At 43.2% G+C, this 18,859-nt stretch overlaps 1 long non-coding RNA gene across 1 annotated transcript; it reads right to left on the bottom strand.

Annotated features, from left to right (window-relative positions):
• Nucleotides 1-12,693: 12,693 nt before the first annotated feature.
• LOC128326066 (uncharacterized) lies at nt 12,694-17,996 on the bottom strand. The gene is made up of 3 exons (XR_008307833.1): nt 17,917-17,996; nt 14,515-14,665; nt 12,694-12,872 (listed from the first exon to the last, which is right to left on the bottom strand). It is a non-coding gene; the product is annotated as an uncharacterized LOC128326066 (long non-coding RNA).
• Nucleotides 17,997-18,859: the final 863 nt, after the last annotated feature.

The following is an 18,859-nucleotide window of genomic DNA, read 5'->3' as shown; positions in this document are numbered from 1 at the left end:
TGAGTTCTTCACAGAGGCAAGATTTGAATGGGTGAAGTTCCAAGTTCTAGCTCTGGTTTTAGCCACTATGTCATACCAGACCTTTCCCCATGATTTGCTTGCCACTTCAGACAAATGTTGAACCCAGGGAGAGGAAAGGTCAGGGCTGTAGAGCATATCAGTACCAGGTGACAGGCTAGCCAACCTGATCCCATTTCCCCATGTCTGGGTACAATGTGCTCAGTTCTGTAACTGAGCCCTACTCACAGTTTTTTTTAAATGCACATACAATCTATGTACAGTGGTTAACATGATGTGCAGCATTATGTCTCTGTAACACTGCAGCTCAGGGCTGCTGCAGATTTCCAAGGCAGACCCAACACTGTTAAGAAGCAGCACTTGTAGAAGCAGCATTTCCACAGGTTTCATTCGTGGCAGTGGAAAAACCTCCAGAAACAGCTTGTGCAGCCACAGCTACAAAACAGCATTGGGGCTGCCCTTGAAGTCCACAGTGGACCATTAGGGACGCAGTAGGCTGTGCATCATATCAGCTACCATATGCACACACAAATGAACAATTATTCAGATGTTGTGTTCAATGTATTCAAAGGAAGTAGTACACTTCCTAACTGTACCTAGCATTTGAGGAGGTCTGTACCCACATTGACTTTTAAAATGAACACATGTAACAGTCACACACAAAGATACATGTGGGTGCAAACCCCAGTATGTACATGTCATGTAATGTCTGAATAGATCTTAAGGGTAAAAATAGATATGCATACAATGTGCACACAATGATAATTTGTAGAAAAATTACCACTTCAGAGGCAAAATGCTGCTTTGGTGGGGGGGGTGCAATTTTCAACAGGAAAATAACACAATGGTGAAAAGTAATCTCCTGCTTCCAGCCCTGTTCCCTGTGGCTGTTTTTAATTAAAGAAAGAAGCACTTCTGGAACATACGTCTATGTTTGCGTGTATGTCTAGTGTGACCATTAAACACACTAGGTTAGTGTGTGAGCTTTCAACATCAGCATAATGTTTTAATATGATTTTTATGGAGTTTTATTGTATTTTATTTTTTTGTGGACCATCTTGGGATGCCTTATGAAAGGCATTATAGAAAGAGACGAAAGTTTGGGGCAGTGTACAAATGCGATAAATAAATAAATAAATAAATAAATAAATAAATAAAATTGAACAATAAATAAATAAAATAAAATCACAGAGCTGCCCCATTTGGTTTAAATTCAACAGCAGAGAGCTTCTGGTCAAGCTTTCCCTTTTCTATTGTATCTAGAGGTGTGCACAAAAATGGCTGCTTCGGTTTGGTTCAAGTCTGAATTGGACCCGAACCAGACCAGGCCAGTTTGGTTTTCGCCTCCCATCAAACCCCACTCTGGGTAATGGTGCATGGGGCGGGGCTCTGTAGAAATGACAAATGGCCAGTTTTTCCTTGTGATACTCTGGATTGGACTGACATTACATTTAGAGCCATGTGGGGAAATAAAATGGCAGCCACCAGGAGGCAGCTGGGCAAGACCCCTACACCACCAAGATAAGCACACCCACCCTTGTATTCATACCCATTAGTTACATGTCAAGTTTGTTTCAGAACACTTGGGAAATAAAACGAATGGGCCCCATTTCATTTGTTTTCCATTAATTCCAAAAACAAGTGTACACCTCTTGTTTGCACATCTAAAAAAAGACATTGTAGAACTGGAAAAGGTGCAGAAGAGGGCGACCAAGATGATCGGGGGTCTAGAGCACCTTTTTTATAAGGCAAGGCTACAACACCTGGGGCTATTTAGTTTAGAAAAAAGATGACTTCAGGGAGATATGATAGAGGTCTATAAATCATGTGTGGTATGGAGAAAGTGGATAGAGAGAAATTCTTTTCCCTCTCACATAACACATAACCAGGGGTCATCCCATGAAATTGATTGCCAGGAATTTTGGGACCAAAAAACGGAGGTACTTGTTCACAAAATGCATAATCAACTTGTGGAAATCTCTGCCACAAGATGTGGTGACAGCCAACAACCTGGATGGCTTTAAGAGGGGTTTGGATAACTTCATGGAGGAGAGGTCTATCAACAGCTACTAGTTAGAGGGCTAGAGGCTGTCTCCAGCCTCAAAGGCAGGATGCCTCTGAGTATCAGTAGTGAGGGGAGCAACAGCAGGAGAGAGGGCATGTCCTCAACTCCTGCCTATAGGCTTCTAGCAGCATCTGGTGGACCACTGTGTGAAACAGGACACTGGACTAGATGAGCCTTGGGATCCAGCACAGCTGTTCTTATGTTCTTATACACATAGGAGCAGGAGATCACTTTACTCAGGTCCTACCTAAACCAGGTATCTGAGATTGCAAAGAAGGGAAAGTACATATTATCCTAAAAATGTTCATAAACATTTACTTCCCTCACCCCATGGAATAAAAAAAAGAAACAGCTTTGAACAATATGCTGAATGAAACTGAGAAAATAATATTTGTGTTTTGCTTTATAAGGTGATTGATTTTCGCTGTCAGTAGAATGTTTAGACCATCTGCTCATTGATTCTAGTCATTAATCATGGAGTTGGTCATAAAACCAGTTATCTGCAGATGCAGGGAGACTACTACTAGAATACAGCAATCTGCAAGAGAGCGGTTTTAATGTGGGGAAAACATTACAACAATAGGAACACCTTGCCTGTGCATGTGGCAAGTACAATTTTTCTGCCTCCATTACTACTCCCAGACTCCCAATTCATAACAGTCAAATTCTCTGAATAGTAATTCACTGAAGAATAACAAATGGCTCACCACAAGAGAACTTTAGGAGAAGGAAATATAAACTGGCTGCCACATGCCTGAATCTAAACCCACAGTGTAGGTTCTTGAAGCTAAGGTTCCTTCAGCTCCACTAACTGGAGGATTTAGGCAGAAGGACAGCTTCCTAGTATTTATTCCCAGCCCAGCCAATCCAGAAATTTCATACTGTCTGCCAATCACTGAAGCTTATCAGCTTCAGTGATTGGCAGACAGTATGAAATTTCTGGATTGGCTGGGCTGGGAATAGAATTGCATCTGTTCCCTTCTGTGCCTATTGAAAGGCTAAATCAAGGACTAAACCAGGCCTTCACAACTCAAATAATTTGGTGGGCCAGAAGAAACCATGACTTGGTGTGTGGGGGCCAAGGTCTATTTTTACCACATTAATCATGTAAAATAATTAAAGCAATTATTAACCATATAGAATTTAAGAAAGACAAAGAAACAGACATGTAATGGCAGTATCAGAACATTAGTAAAATGTAAATTTAAAATAAATTTAAAATAATTAAATCTAAAATTTAATTCATAAAATTTAATCACAGTATCATAAAATCAGTAAAACATATATAATTTAATAGCAGTACCATTAAACAGTAAAACAACTCCATTTTAAAATTTTAAAATTGTGTAAATAATGTAAAATTTAATAGCAGTACCATAAAATCAACATAAAATCAACATGCAGCTGTATGCAACATCCAAATGCACAAGGGAGTATGTCACATGCAAACACATAAAGGAGAATGTCTCATGCAGGAGCTTTTCATTCAATGCATGTGTGAAAACTTCCTCCATGTGACATTCTCCTTTATGTGTTTGCATGTGATGCACTCCCATGTGAATTTGTGCATTGCATGCTGCTGCATGTTACTGCATGTTTGTGCATTTTGGAAACGCAAAGCTCACCTCTCTGATAAGCATGCTCAGAAATGTCCCCCCCCCCAACAAGATTTTAAGTTCAAGAAGTTTTTTTCAGGGTGTTGGGAAGCACTGCTGGGGGGCAGGGTGAACAGAAACCACCCAAAACCATTGAAAGTGGCAAGCCTGCTCCAATAGGGGACAGGCCGAACAGAAGCTCCTGCTGGGTGGGTGAAAAGGTATGGAGCACCTGCTCAGGGAGAAACAGAAGCCACTCAGTAGTGGCAAGCTTTGCTCACCACCCATTTGCTCCCCGACTGAGGTGCACTCTGTTGAGTGGTTGGTGGGAAGGTATGGGGAAATCCAGAAGCTGCTAAGGAGCAGGCGGTGGGAGCAAACCTCACTCACTGCCTGCTTGCTCCCTGGCTGAGGTGCTCACAGAGTGCGGTCCTGCCAGGTGGGCTCTGGTGGGAAGGTATGGGGGAAACCCCATAAGGGGAGCTATTGGGGAGAGTATGGGGATGGGGTGGCAAGGTATGGGAACAGCCCTCATTCTGTGTATGTGCTTGACTCAAAAGGAGGTGGAGGGCCTGGGAACCCAGGCAAGCCACGGGAGGTGGCGAGCACAACACCGCTTTGCCAATGCTCCCACCGCTCAGAGGCTCGCAGGCCCTCCATGTGCATCAGGGCCAGGAGCGTGCTCAGAATGAAGATGTGCATGCACCCTGTATCTCCTTCAGGGGGCATGAATGCTCTCATTTCCAGGAATCTCTAGGCCCTGACAGCAGCCAAGGGGCTTGGGAGTCAGGGGAGGCGATTGGCAGAAATGGCCCTGTGGGCCAAGAAAAACGGCCTTGTGGGCCAGATGTAGCCCTCGGGCCAGATGTTGTGCAAGCCTGGACTAAACAGTAACCAATGCTCTTCATGCATTCCCACTGGTTTAAGCACAATACTTCTGAATTCAATATTAAAGAAAAATTATTCCACATGAGATACACATCCCAGGATAGTAAATCATGAGAGGCCAACATTAAAGGAAATGATCACTTACAGTGCCCACCTTTCCTTGTTTTGCATCCTCTGGTTTTCCATGACTGCCTCTCAAATATAAAAAAGTTTCTCAAAACATCTCATATGCACACAATAATGAACAAACACTTGCCCAAAAACTGTTTATTGTTCTTACCACTACCAAGAACCCTTCAGTATTAATGTATCATGCTAGGTAGAAAACAAACAGGCTGTTTCTATCTCAGGCATTGGATGAAAAAGAGGTTCTGAATGCTTTCATACCCAAGTCATGTATGTAACCTTTCCTTCTCTAATTTACCAATTTGCTGAGAAATCCACATTAAACCAACCACAGGAAGAGCGGCTCATAAATGTGTAAGGGACAAGAAAGATCAGAATTGCTGTTGCACTGGCATGGTGGTGTCCACGTATCTCTCCCACTTCTGATATTCAATCTGTAATGGCCCATTGTAGACAATTCCAAGCCCATGTAGTGCACTGTTACAATCACTTTGGCTACTTCTCTAAAATGAGAGAGCAGGCTATTATGGCTAATGGCCACCAAACTGATCTTTTCTCTATTCAATCCTGTTTAAAGTAATAAAATGCCTACCACAGAAATTCCTTTTTATAACCATTTATTCCAGAAAATGACACTTAAGCTATTGAACATAATAACATGAATTTCATAGGCTGATCATGCATTGCATGAAGAAATCAGTCTGCTTACCAATACTAGAGGATGAACATGAGTTTTTATAATGTGAGACCAAAAGAATCCCTTTTTATTCACTGACTCTTGTCCTCCCATAATCTTAATCTCCATCAAATCCCCCTTGGGGGAAAGAGCCTCAGTTACTTAAGAATTTCTTCATAAGAAAATTGATCCACTTAACTATATTAGTTACCCTATTCTGTACCTTTTCAGCAGTTGGCAATATTCTTTGTGAGAAAAGGCCACCAGAATTATATACAATATTCTAAATGCAGCCTCACTACAGCCACTGTTGCCAGAACCTGAGGGGTATACTCATGTGAAACAAGGGCCGTAACCCAGAAGTTTAAGCCAAATTACAGCCCCAAAACAATATATTTGCACATACAGTTAATGAGGAGTAGAAAAGACAAATTTCAGGAGGAGATTGACAGCAGATGCAATTCTGTTCCTCCTGGATCACAGGAAGAATCTGCTCACAGTTGCACCATTTGTCTCTGCAGGCAAATGCTGTAAGCATGGAAAGTATAGTGGCAACACTTTTGAGCACAATACATCAGTGCCATTTTTGCAGTTTGATTCTACAGTCTGCTTTGAGTTTTGACCTGCTAAATAACTATCTTTATAAGACACACTTTTCACTCCCAGTGGGCATCTTGAATCTGCTTAATTGAGTTTGACTACATTCAGAGACCTTGCTACTAGCTAGTTATGACTTCTTAATATATACACGATGCTTGGATGCCAAGAGGTTTCAATCTTAAATTCAACTGACTGACAAGACACTAAAGCATGCATAATGGAGATGAACCTGACATCATAAAGATCACAACATAATTTTCTATTCCTAGTGAACTTTTCAGTATCAAATACCATTAGATTCTCCTAATTAGGATGTGACATCATTACAGGGTATCAGAGTCTGACACAAGATGTCATCTTCTTCTGTTTCTGACCACATTAATGCCACTACCTTCAGACTGCATTTTTCCTTTCTGTTAACATTATTTTTTTAAAGGGGAAAGAAACTGACATGATAATGGATAAAGCACTTTACACATAATCTTTCTGAAGACCTTGATCTGATATCCTAAGTGTCAATGTTTTTTTTTTTTTTAATACATTTCAAAACTAGTTCACATGACCACTTTATCAAGTGATATTTGCTGCTATCACATAATAGAGCTAGTGTAGTTCATGGTCAAAGTGCTGGAGTAGGACCAGAGATACCAAGATTGAGAACATAAGAACATAGGAAGCTGCCGTATATTGAGTCACACCATAGGTCCATGTAGCTCAGTACTGTCTAGACAGGCAGCGGCTTCTCCAAGTTGCAGGCAGGAATCTCTCTCAGCCCTATCTTGGAGATGCCAGGGAAGGAACTTGGAACTTTCTGCTCTGCCCAGAGCAGCTTCATCCCCTAAGGGGAATACCTTACAGTGCTCACACATCAAGTTGCAAAATTCATTTGCAACTAGGGTGGACCCTAATTAGCTAAGGGGACAAGTCATGCTTGCTACCACAAGACCAGCTCTCCTCTAAGGTTCAAATCCCTGTTCAGCCAGGAAGCTCAATGAATTATTTTAGGCTAGTCATTTATCTTCATTTTAAGTTACCTCACATAGGTTGTGAGAATAAAAATGGGATTACCAGATGCTTGTAAGAAGTATGGCTTATAAATAGATATAACTTCCTGTTTTGGATGAATTTACGCTCCCCCAGAAAGAACAGGTTTGTAGCTTGCAAGTGCTCTTGGTCCCAGGTGCCTCAGGTTGAGGATGTGGCCAGGATCTCTTTTTACCAGCTGCAACTGATTTGAAAACTCTGCCCATTCCTGGAGGAGAATGACTGAAAACTGTGGTATACCAGCCTTCAGGCCGGACTACTGCAATATGCTCATGGGCATAACTATAATTAGGCAAGGGGAGACAGTTGTCTGGGGGCCCACTGCCTTGAGGGGCCCCCCAGAGATATGTCACATGACTCTCCATTGCCCAGCCCCAAGGCCCCTCAGCCAGTCCCCCTTGCCCTGTTCGCCCTCTCTCCTGCTTGCCCTCCTGGCCGGCAATCTAAGCAGCCTGAAAGCTGCTAGAGCTCCTTCTCTCTCCACTTTTCAGCTGATTGGTGGGTGGGCAGGGCTTCCAGAGAGGCCTATGCGTAGGCCTTGCTGAAGCCTGAAGCTCTCCAGCCAGCAAGCAAGCAAGGAAGGGAGGAGGCAGGCAGCCAGTAGGGATGTGCAAACCAGTTCAAATTCAAACTGGTTTGAATTTGAACCAGTTCAGTTTGATGGTTCGAATTCAAACCGTATCAACCATCAGGTTCGAGCTGCAGGTTTGAATTCGTACCAAACTGGGGGTGGTTTGATTAAAACCCCAAAGCAATCGGACTCTCGTACAATTTTTAATGAATATTTGAAATTTATATTTTTTCTCATAGGGTATAAGGGGACTCAAACCAGCCCATTATTCCTTATTGTGGATCACCCATGGGTGCCAACAACCACCCCAACCCCAAAGCAATTGGACACTCCGATTATTGGTGAATTTTAAAAATATTTTTGAATTCCTCATAGGGAGTAATGAGGATTGCAGCAAATGTATAGCTTCATGTCGGGGGGGGGGGGGTAGAGGTGTCCTAGAGTGGAGTGTGGTGGGTGGTAGTTCTCAAGGGGGGCAAGGAAGCTATCAGAATTATTGAAAGGAATTGGGCAAAGGGCTGATTTTTAAGTGATTTATGAAGTTTATGTGTCTTTAAGGTTAGCAAATGAGAGTGGATTCATGGTTTGTCATTGAAAATCTAATATGCTGCCAAAGAATCTACACTCAGAACACCTCAGAAACAAAAAAAAAAACCTAGCACCCCATGGGTTAGCAACCCATGTGGGTGATTGGCACCCTCTGTGCACTACACCACCACTCGCTCTGGCACCCCAGCACCCCACAAGTGCAGTTATTGGACTGCTGAAACCTTCATTCTTCCCTATAGAGAAAAACCTTAAAGATGCGTAAACTTCAAAAATCACTTAAAAATCAGTCCATTGCCCAATTCCTTTCAAATAATTCTGGTAGCTTACTTGCCCACCCTAGGAACTACCAGCCACCACACTCCACTCTACGACACCCCTTTCCCCCCGCCTTGGGGTTTTGTGGTGGCAGGCACCCCTGGGTGCCTACCACCCACCCCACTTTTGTGGCCCTAAGTGCTCTGCAATAGGGGATAATGGGCTGGTTCGCATCCCATTATACTCTTATGAGAAAAATAATTAAAAATATTTCAAATATTCATTAAAAAATCACAGGAGTGTCCGATTGCTTCAGGGTTTGGGTGGTTGTTGGCACCTATGGGTGCTCCACAATAGGTAATAATGGGATGGTTCAAGTCCCCTTATACCCTATGAGAAAAAGATAAAAATAAATTTCAAAAATTCATTAAAAATTGTATGAGTGTCTGATTGCTTTGGGGTTTGGGTGGTAGGTACCCATGGGTGCCAGCTACCACCCCACCGCTTTGCAAGGTTTGAACCAGTTCAAATTTGAACCGAACCAGGGTTGTTCACACAAAACCAAAACTGAACCTCCCCCTCCTGGTTCGAACCCAGTTCAAATTCAAACCGAACCAGGCAAACTAGTTTTGTGCACATCCTCAGTGTTGGCTGCCCTTACCCACCACAGTTCTCTGCAGACTATCTGCCCAGCACAGACCAGCCTTTGCCTGCTTAGTAATGGAGGTATGATGTGAATTCCTTTTTGTGGTTACACCTCTCCCCCCCCCCATATATATAGAAGTCTCTGAATATTTAATTTGAAACAGATTGGAACATTTGGTCTACCCAGCGATCGGAGGCCCGGTCTACCCGGCCCTTTCCCGGCGGGTAGACCGGGCCTCCGGTGAACGGCGTGCTTTGCGGCGCGCGCATGTGCGCGCGCGCAAAACACCATTCTGCCGGAGGCCTTCCAAACGAGAGGAGCTCTGTGCCGGAGCTCCTCTCGTTTCCTATCCGGTGAGCGGGTGAGCGGGCGGGCGGGCGGGCGGGCGGGCGGGCAGCTAGCTGGGAGGGAGGGAGGGCTGGCATTGGGAGTTCTTTCGCCGCCGCCGCCGCGGCGGGGGGGGGCGGCTGGTTTCCAGCGCCCCTATACTAGAAAATACGGGCGCTGGCGGGGGCAAGGAGGCGGGGGGGCTAAGCAAGCCCTCCCCGCCCTAAAAACAAGGCCCCCCTTCGGTGCCGGTCCGGACTTCTCCGGACTGTGCACATCACTAACAACCAGCCCTACTTCCACATTGGGGAGCAGGGAGAATGACTTTTAGGACAGACTAGGGAGTAACTTCAGGAGCTCTTTGAGCCCTGAAATGTCTCATCTATCTTAAAATTTTACTAAAAGTCAGATTCCTCATTCTCCCCCCACCCACCTCTTTTTCTCCTGAGGAATGGTGCTAATTCTTGCTCTTTTCTCTATTCCTTCCCACCTATCTTACTTGCTTCAGTGGGACTTACTAGTCTCCTACAGGGAGCAAAATATGCTGGGAGCACAAATTAGTTTGGTTTGGTTTACATCCCTGAGCATGTGCAATCCTATATGCACTTACCAGAGAAGGATCTCAGATAGTTGAATGCAATGGAGTTTATTTTTAAGTAGACATGCTTTCCTTGCTAGTAAGTCATTTAGGTTTCAATGAAATGTACTTCCAGCTAAATGTGGTTAGATTTGCTGCCTGAGGCTACAATTCTCCACACACTTACCTGGGACCTTTACACACAGCAGGCTTTACTGCAAGTTTACTGAGAGGCTTTACTGCAAAATTGAAGTTGTCCCAAAGAACCAATGCAAAATAGTGGATTATTTTTTTACTCTGGATATAAATCAGGCTACACTCTAACAAGCAGTGGAAAACCTGAATTGCATGTGAACTGCTCCCCAATAACTTGCAGGGACTTCAGGGTAAATCTGGCCAACATGTGAATGCAGCACCTCCATTCCAGAGGAGATGTGTGTTAAAGGGCTTTAAAAGCCCCATGTGAAAAAACTCCTGGAATCAAACTTTACTGAAATTGTTCAGAATTCTGAGAAAACATACATAGATGGCCCACACTGCATGGTTGAAAGTCTCCTTTGATAATCTGCAGCGAGGGGCTCATTTTAATAATTAGTATTTTCAATGTATATCACTATGTATTGTGAAGTATGCACCTGTGTTATTCAGTGAAATGTATTTCCAGGCAGCATACTTATTTTGAAATATCAGACTTAAATCCTTGGGGGTCTGGGGTGTGCTGAGGCCCTGGACTTTGGAGGTGGGGGCCCATTTTAAAATCTCGTCTCTGGGCCCACTCCAACCTTGCTACACCCCTGAATATGCTCTATGTAGGGCTGTCTTTGTAAACTTCAATTAGTTCAAAATGTGCCAGCTAGATTGGTCTCTGGGCTATCCCAGAAAGACCACATTATGCCTATCCCTAAATAGTTGCACTGGCTGCTGATGTGTTTCTGAGTAAAATACAAAGTGCTGGTTATTACCTTTAAAGCCCTGAATGGTGTATGTCCAGGTTACCTGAAAGAGTGCTATTTCCTACAAAATCCCCACCACTCATTAAGATAATCAAGCAAGATCCATCTTCGGGTGCCACCAGTTCATCTGGTGGTGACCTGGGATCAGGCCTTCCCAGTTGTCACCCTTAGGTTGTGGAATGCTCTCCCCGTAGATATGAGAGGATTATCTTCCTTGGAGGCCTTCAGGAGAGCCTTAAAAATCCATCTGTTTAGCCTGGCTTTTAATGATATCTAGTTTTAATTTACATTTTAATCTGGTTTAAATGTTTTTATTTTATTTTAATTGTTTTATTATGTGTTTTTTATTTTAATGTAAACCACCCTAAGCCACTTTAGGAAGGGCAGTATATAAACTGAATACATAAAAAAATAAAAATAAATAAATAAAATCAAGTTTGCAAATGCAAAAGGATTGGAACAGATCAGGTTTCATGGAACAAACTTTAACATAATTTTCATCAATGGAAACACACTTCCACTTGATTGCTTCCATTTAACCTAATTTTGCAGGTTGTCCCTCAAACTATGCACAACAGCACATCTACTGAAAATATGAAATGAGAATTTCTGACGGATGTCAGGCATGGGCCGGTGTCAATGAGAAAGTGCCAAATGAGATATCTAAAGGTGCAGTTCTAACTTCTGTATACCTGCTATCTACAATTTAAAACAACCTACCTGTCATCATCCACATAGCTTTGTTTATTAAATTAAAATGAAAGACAGTTGTACTCAATCTACTCAGTCCAGCAAGTTATATTGATGAATTGGTATCACTTATATAGTGCAGTTTATGTGGTATAGTACATTTTATGTTGTATAGTCACTGTTAAGTGTAAAAGGTTCATAAAAGTCAAACAAATAGGTTGAAATGACATTCATTTAATTACAGGTGAATCCCATTATCCGTGTGGGTTCCGTTCTCCACTACAGCTGTGCATAACGGAACCATGTATTCATTGAATCAATGGGACTCGGGGAGTTAGGTTCCCGGAGGCTCTGAAAATGGTGGTAAATGGTGAAAAGGGGCCACAAAACTGCAAAAAGGTGTTTTTGCATGAAAAATCAGGTTTAGAAAATCAAACAAATGAGCGACAAAATCTCTCCTCTTCTTAAAATGGTAGCTAGAAATGACCTCAGAGGTTATTTCCAGCCACCCCAAACCTTGCAGATATGTGAAATTAATCCTTTGCTAACCTTTTCCCACACATATGCCAGGGTCAGGTGTCAATTACCTGACAGCGGATACATGAAATCGTGGCTGTCGCATCTGTGAATGACAAGGTTCACCTGTATTTATTTTGGCCAATTTGCTACCCTGCAGAAAATGCAAATAATACATGCTTATATAGGCAACGTATTCACAGGTGTTGAAAGTATACATCACTAACACTTGTGCTCATGACCCATATTTACCGGTTTGAGCCAACTAGTTTATATATCATCTACTGAAGCTGATTGTGCTCAATTTCTTTTCTGTTTTATCTGAAACAGGCCCATGAATCTTGTTCACATATCTCCTAAATAGCCACTTAGGAAATATCCATTGCACCTACTGGCAGTAAATATTCATTGCACCTATTGAGTGGCCAGGGGAATGAAAGCATGCCTTGGGCAGACAAAAGGATGGTAATATCACTATAATGCATTTGTAAAATTGATTCTGAAACCCCTTGACCCTGTTAAGGCAATTACAATGTTTGATGGAGTCTTCAGTTCCAGCAATCTGATTAGAAAGCTGGTGATATTAGTGTTGACCATAGATAGGGCCAATACCCCCATTTCATAGAGTGTGTTTTCCTTTCATTGACCAGATTAGCCTTTTAAAATCAGATACATAACAGCAATTTCAATCTGATTAAAATGTGTCAACTAAAATCTAAAGTCGCTATTTGTCTCTTTTGATTGCATTGTTTATTTGCTTTGTCATGAAGAATATTCTGCAAAACAAACAGGCAAGAAGAATCGTTTTCAGTATATCATTCTAACTGATTGATCATAAAAGAAAGAAATTTCATTAACCCACAAAGTAAAATCAGTGAGGAATGAGTGAAATAAAGTGGGATTCAATTCTACTTTTCACATGACAACAAATTTGTAAACCTTTAGCTATTTGGTGACAGTGTTTCAATGTGAACACCTGCTCTGAACTTTCTGTGAGATCCACCTTCCAAAGAAGGTGGGATGCTGAAAACAGAGGGTATCAGACAGCATACAGATTGACTACTATTTTCTGTTAACAAACTAAAGATACTTGGGGCTAGTTCATTGGGCCCTATGTTTTGATCTATAAGTCTTCTAGTTTGCTTCCTACCTTGTAACTCCTTGGGGCTATTCTCACGATCGCAGAAAATTGGGCTAGCCTCCACTAGCCTGATTTTCTGCAATCATGAGAACCACCGGGCTTGGCTGTGAGCCTGGAGGTTCTAGAGCGGGTAACCCGCTCAAGAACCCCTGCCCGAAAACCAGGTTTGCGGAGTGAGCGCTCCACAAACCTGGTTTTGAAGATTGTGAGTAGCCACAGCGTGGCTTTGTGGCGCACCTACTCATGAGGAGACCCCTGGTGGGGAGGCAAAAAGCCACCGCCTGGCTTCGGGGGTCTTGGATCCGGGGGTCTCGCTGGGATCTCGCTGGCTCCGGGGGTCTCGCTCACGCAGGGCATGCTGGTACTTGCGGGGGCTGATTGGCCCTTGCTCCCCCCAGCCCCTGCTGGCTCCATCACAAAGCCAGCAATTGTGTGGGCGGCCAATCCAGCCACTCAGGACTCCAGCCATGCTCATGTGCGGGGAGAGTGGGCTTTATTTCACAGACCTTTCTTTAAGCAAATAAACATTTGCATTTTAAAAATGTGAATAAATGTTTAAAAGGCAATAAGCATATAAGCAAAACTCTTTTTCACATCTACAAGAAAACATGGCTCTTTAATTGTTCAATCCAAATGACTACCTCCTAAAAATTTCCATTGGCCGTTCTTTGCTCATTGATCTTTTTCTGTCTTCTCCCCCTCCACCCATTCTCTTTGGACAGCGTGTTCAAGTCAGACAGAGTGTACAACAGTACCAGACACTTCAGTGTGCTGCCGGGGTGATGTAAGACATAACATTGCTGCTTTTGTGGCTGCCTATGCTTATGTTCACTGAACTGGGAGATGTACTCCCAGACAACCAGAATTTGGCTTTTAAAAAGCCAATCTGGCAGCCCACATCACTTTGTTGAAGACAGATCAGTAAATTAGTGAATAATGAGTAACAACTTATATTTGTGCCTGCTAAAAAGCATTGGCTCAAATCCTGACTAATGAAGAGCACGGGTAATGAGGCACTGTGGGGATGCAACTGGGGCTCATACACAATTCCACCAGTTGCTCTACATGCATACTGTTACTCAAATGAGTGAAATGTTCCACCTTTCCCCATACTCTGAAAGTGCTATGGAAGGGATGAAACACATTGCTGAACATGGTATGCCATACAGTAATGAAGTTGATGGACATTCTACGCAAGGCTACAGAAGTAGAATATGCTAGGCTACAGAAGTAGAAAGAAACAGAAGTAGCCCTGCAGAGATATAAAAAGACTCAACTGTTCTATAGACTTTCCGCACCACCCCAGTGGGCATGGAGTGGGGTGAGGGAGGCACAAATTTTGCTTCTTTCTTCTTTAAACTCCAGGAATCTGTTTCTGAGGGTCACACAGTGAAAAGGCTGCCCTCCCTTGCTCTGCATCTGCTGAGGCTGTGGGGAAAGACTAGATCAGTTAAGCTCAAGTCTTTTTGCATCTTCGCAAGGCTACTTTCATTTATGTAGCCCTGCAGAGAATGTCAACCATTATAAATAACTGCCAGGGCCTGGAAATCATGAACTTCTCAGGCCACAGTTGGGTGGGGGATGTGGGGGACAACAAATGGGTTGTCCCCTCACATCCCTCACTCATCTGCATGTTGTGTTATTTACCAGAGGCACCAGGGATGGCTGTATTCATGGCAACACCACACAGTTGTAAAACCTAGACATATCATAACTTGATACTTACCTAGTGCACATGAGGAATGAGGATAGATCTTATGCGGGGGGTGTATTCCCATGCTGGGCCATTGTTCACACACAAAAAAGCACAACAGTTGTATTAGGGCCCACTTTGTAGACAAAATAGCATTCCAGGTACAGATATATGCAGACAGCAGTTCCAGAATTACAGAAGGTTAGCCTGCTTTCCTTTTGCTATCCCTACAATTGGACTAAACTTGGTCCAAATTGGTTAGGCAGTTCACAAGTTAGCCCAATTCTGCCTCAAATGTTCATGTGCCCACCATCTTGTATTGGGGTGGATGACATCATCACAAACCATGCCACTGAGGTGTCTCTATGTGTCACTCACTAGAACTGTCCCAAATTTGGTTAGATGGTCCACAAGTTAGCCCACTTGTGCCTCAAATGTTTATGTGTCCACTATCTTGAATCAGGGTGGATGACATCATCACAAACAATGGCATTGAACTGTCCCTATGTGTCCCTAAAGCTGTAGTAAATCTGGTTCATATTGGTCCAGGCTTTGCAAAGTTGATAGGGTGGGACGGACATACACAGACTGACAGCAGCTTCTCCAAGGTTGCAGGCAGGAGTCTCTGTCAGCCCTATCTTACAGATGCAAGGTGTAGGTGTGTGGTGGTGGGGGGGGGTGGACTTTGAGCCTTCTGCATGAAAGCATGCAGGTGCTCTTCCAACAGCAGCCCCATCCCCTGTGGGGGAATATCTTACAGTGCTCACACATGTCTCCCATTCAGATGCAAAATAGGGTGGACCCTGTTTAGCAAAGGGGACAATCCATGCTTTCTACCACAAGACCAGTAAATACCTGGTAAATCTTAGAAGAGATTGCTTTTTTAACATTACAAGAACTAATTCTACCGGCTGCTTATTTCTAGGTTGTTGTTTTTAAAGGCCACCTTAATGATGACCAAAAAAAATTTTTTTTAAAAAAATACCAACCTATTTTATCTCCTAATTAAGGACCGAAAATCCAGGTGGGTTTTTGCTGTTGAAAAGTGGGATCTAATACATATTCGGGCATTTGGAAAATTTTAAGAACACATTTTTAAAAGAGAAAGAAAGCTTTGACTGCAGTTGCTATGTGCTTGCTGCTGCAAAGTAAAGCAACAATGTGGAGGGGAAGTATCAGGGTGCAGAAGAATGTGAAACGTTTTCACATCCTGCCAAAGCCCAGTGCTGCAATTCTGTGAACGCATATGCTAATATAACACCTTTGTCACCAGGTTACTAGGGAGACCACTGATCTCCCCTCTCAAAGGGAAAGAAACTAGGACAAGGGGCCCTGCATTCCAATTCAGCCTCCACCTGAGATCCCCTAAACAATGAGGTACTACAGTCTACTAAATGAGATCCCAGGATTCTTGTTAATCACACTTTATTCCCTAACCTCTCAGGATACAGCTTTTTAAAAAGACAACAAATACATTAAATACAACAGTGAGAGGAAGGCAAACTGAAGAAAGAGCTAAGTATCTAAAACAGATTTTCGACAATGGAATTCCAATATGACAACACACAATCTCACTCCAAAGCGGGCCCATGGATGCTGGAAAGCATGGGGGTGTTCTCTATAGTTCCCACCTGGAAGTGCTATAAAGTTCTGTTTTAGAGGTGCTATTCTTTACTGCCCTTCAAATGACCTTTGACTAAAGTGGCAGAAAAAGCTGTTTTCTTTTCTTCAGTCCAGCTGGTCCTGGCTCACAGCTGGTAGGTGACTCCTTTCAGAACTCAGTCAGCCAACCAGTCCTCCTCCACAGAACTCCCCATAAAATATGGAGGTTGGCTATTAGAGAAGCATCTGCAATGCAGCCTTCTCTGGCATGTCTGTATCAGAATCTGACAGAAACCAGCATTGTTTCATCATCCTTAGAAGGGAGTAAACCTCCTCCCCTGAACTCATTGGGACACTTCTGAGTAAACAAATATAGGATCATGCTGCATGACTTTTGTGTAAACCTATATAGTGCCTTTGATGACAACCCCCAACACCTGTTTAAACAGTAGACTACTGTCCACAAGGATGGCCAAACTATACCTTACATAGAGAAGCACATAACTTTCTCTGCACCTTCCTTTTTTAAAAAAGAAAAGAAAAGCAGCTATAGAAGACTGCAGTCTTGAGCAGAACTCGGATGTGGAAGGGCAGAAGGACTGCTTGATGTTTTGTCCTCTGGGTTATTTTTCTGCTCAAATGGAAGCCTGGGACAATCACTGTTCTCTATGGAATATTTACAGAATAATATACATTCTATTCCCCACCCCGAAGGTATCGCTCTGATGAATTAGAGGAACACTGTCCATACACATCTAGTTATTTATTTAAAACATTTCAGTCCCACCCCTGCAGTGTAATACTGCCACAACATAAAACAAATATAGTAATTTACGACGGTTAGTTCCTCTTAACTTGTAACCTATTTTCAATGGTCCAATTCGGACATAATGCCAAACTACAGGAAAACATACCTGAAGGGAGGAGAGCTGGTAGCAAGCATGACTAGTCCCCTTAGGTAAGCAGGGTCCACCCTGGTTGCATATGAATGGGAGACTTGATGTGTGAGTACTGTAAGATATTCCCCTTAGGGGATGGAACCACTCTGGGAAGCGCAGAAGGTCCCAAGTTCCCTCCTTGGAAGCATCTCCAAGATAGGGCTGAGAGAGATTCCTTCCTGAAACCTTGGAGAAGCAGCTGCCAATCTGTGTAGACAATACTGAGTGAAATGGACCAATGGTCTGACTCAGTATGTGGCAGCCTCATGTGTTCCTATGTTCCTAAGTTAGTCTTTTTGACCATCCAGGTGAGTGATTTCTTCCAAACTGTGGTTCTTTATAGCCTTTAAACCTCAATTTGAACTTTCAGTTTGAAGTTGCTTAGATTGCTGAAACCACATTTCCACTGGCCCCATAATATCATTTGACTTTGTGCATTTTGTAACCTCGGGTTCATGCTGAAGCTCCTCCTGCGGCCATAGAGAGGCAGGCTCAGAGCAGCTCAGAATAGTGCTGGCTGTTTCCATTACTCAAAGCAAATGCTCTACCTTCTGCTGCCTAGCAACCTGTCACCTAACTACTCCTTTTGCTGCCTGGTAACAGGCATTCTATGTTCTTAGGGTTTCTTCATTTAAAGGCACAGAGCAAGAAATCACTTGTGCCCTATACATTGCAATCACTTTTAGTAAATAAAAACTTTGTTCACTTAAGTGTGCATTATGTGGCTCTTAAACTGTATGTGGGGAATGATAAATGGGGCTTGTATGCTGGCAGGTTGGCGGAGATAAGGGATGTGAATTGTATTGTGGCAGGATGGGGCCCCTTGGTAGATGTAGGAATGGAAGTGGTGCAGTGTAGGAGCCTGGATCTCCCCCACTCCCAGAATGAGGGCATATGAAGCTAGGGCCACTGTTTCCCCCCATGTATAAAGTTTCCAGTTTAATAAGCGGGGGAAGCAGTTTCAACCTTGGAGATAAGCCATGTGAAATTTGGGAGGAAAGGGTTCATTTGTCTTTGCCTTGCTGAAAACAACCACCAGATGATGAGAAGAAATGAACACGATGAGCATGCCCCCACTCACATTGTAGCCCACATCTGGCAATGCAAGCAGCACCGTGAGTGGTAGGATTGAGAATGGGAGAACTAGGCAGATGGAGGGACAACTCTAGCCAGTGGGTGAAAGTAATGAAAACACAGTTACTAGATCATCTGTGGCACAATTCTCAGCTTCAGTGTTTAACCTCAGGTATGCCTACCCACAGTTTGGAGTTATGTCTGAATTGGCCCAATCTTATAAATGTGGGTTTGTCTCTTGAGCAGAGGCGTATCTAGGGAAAATAGCACCTAGGGCAAACACTGAAATTGCGCCCCCTGTCCAAGCATCTGACA

The sequence above is a fragment of the Hemicordylus capensis genome, chromosome 5, assembly GCF_027244095.1.
Source record: "Hemicordylus capensis ecotype Gifberg chromosome 5, rHemCap1.1.pri, whole genome shotgun sequence".
In the NCBI taxonomy this organism is placed as follows: domain Eukaryota; kingdom Metazoa; phylum Chordata; class Lepidosauria; order Squamata; family Cordylidae; genus Hemicordylus; species Hemicordylus capensis.
This window is presented reverse-complemented; position numbering and strand designations above follow the sequence as displayed.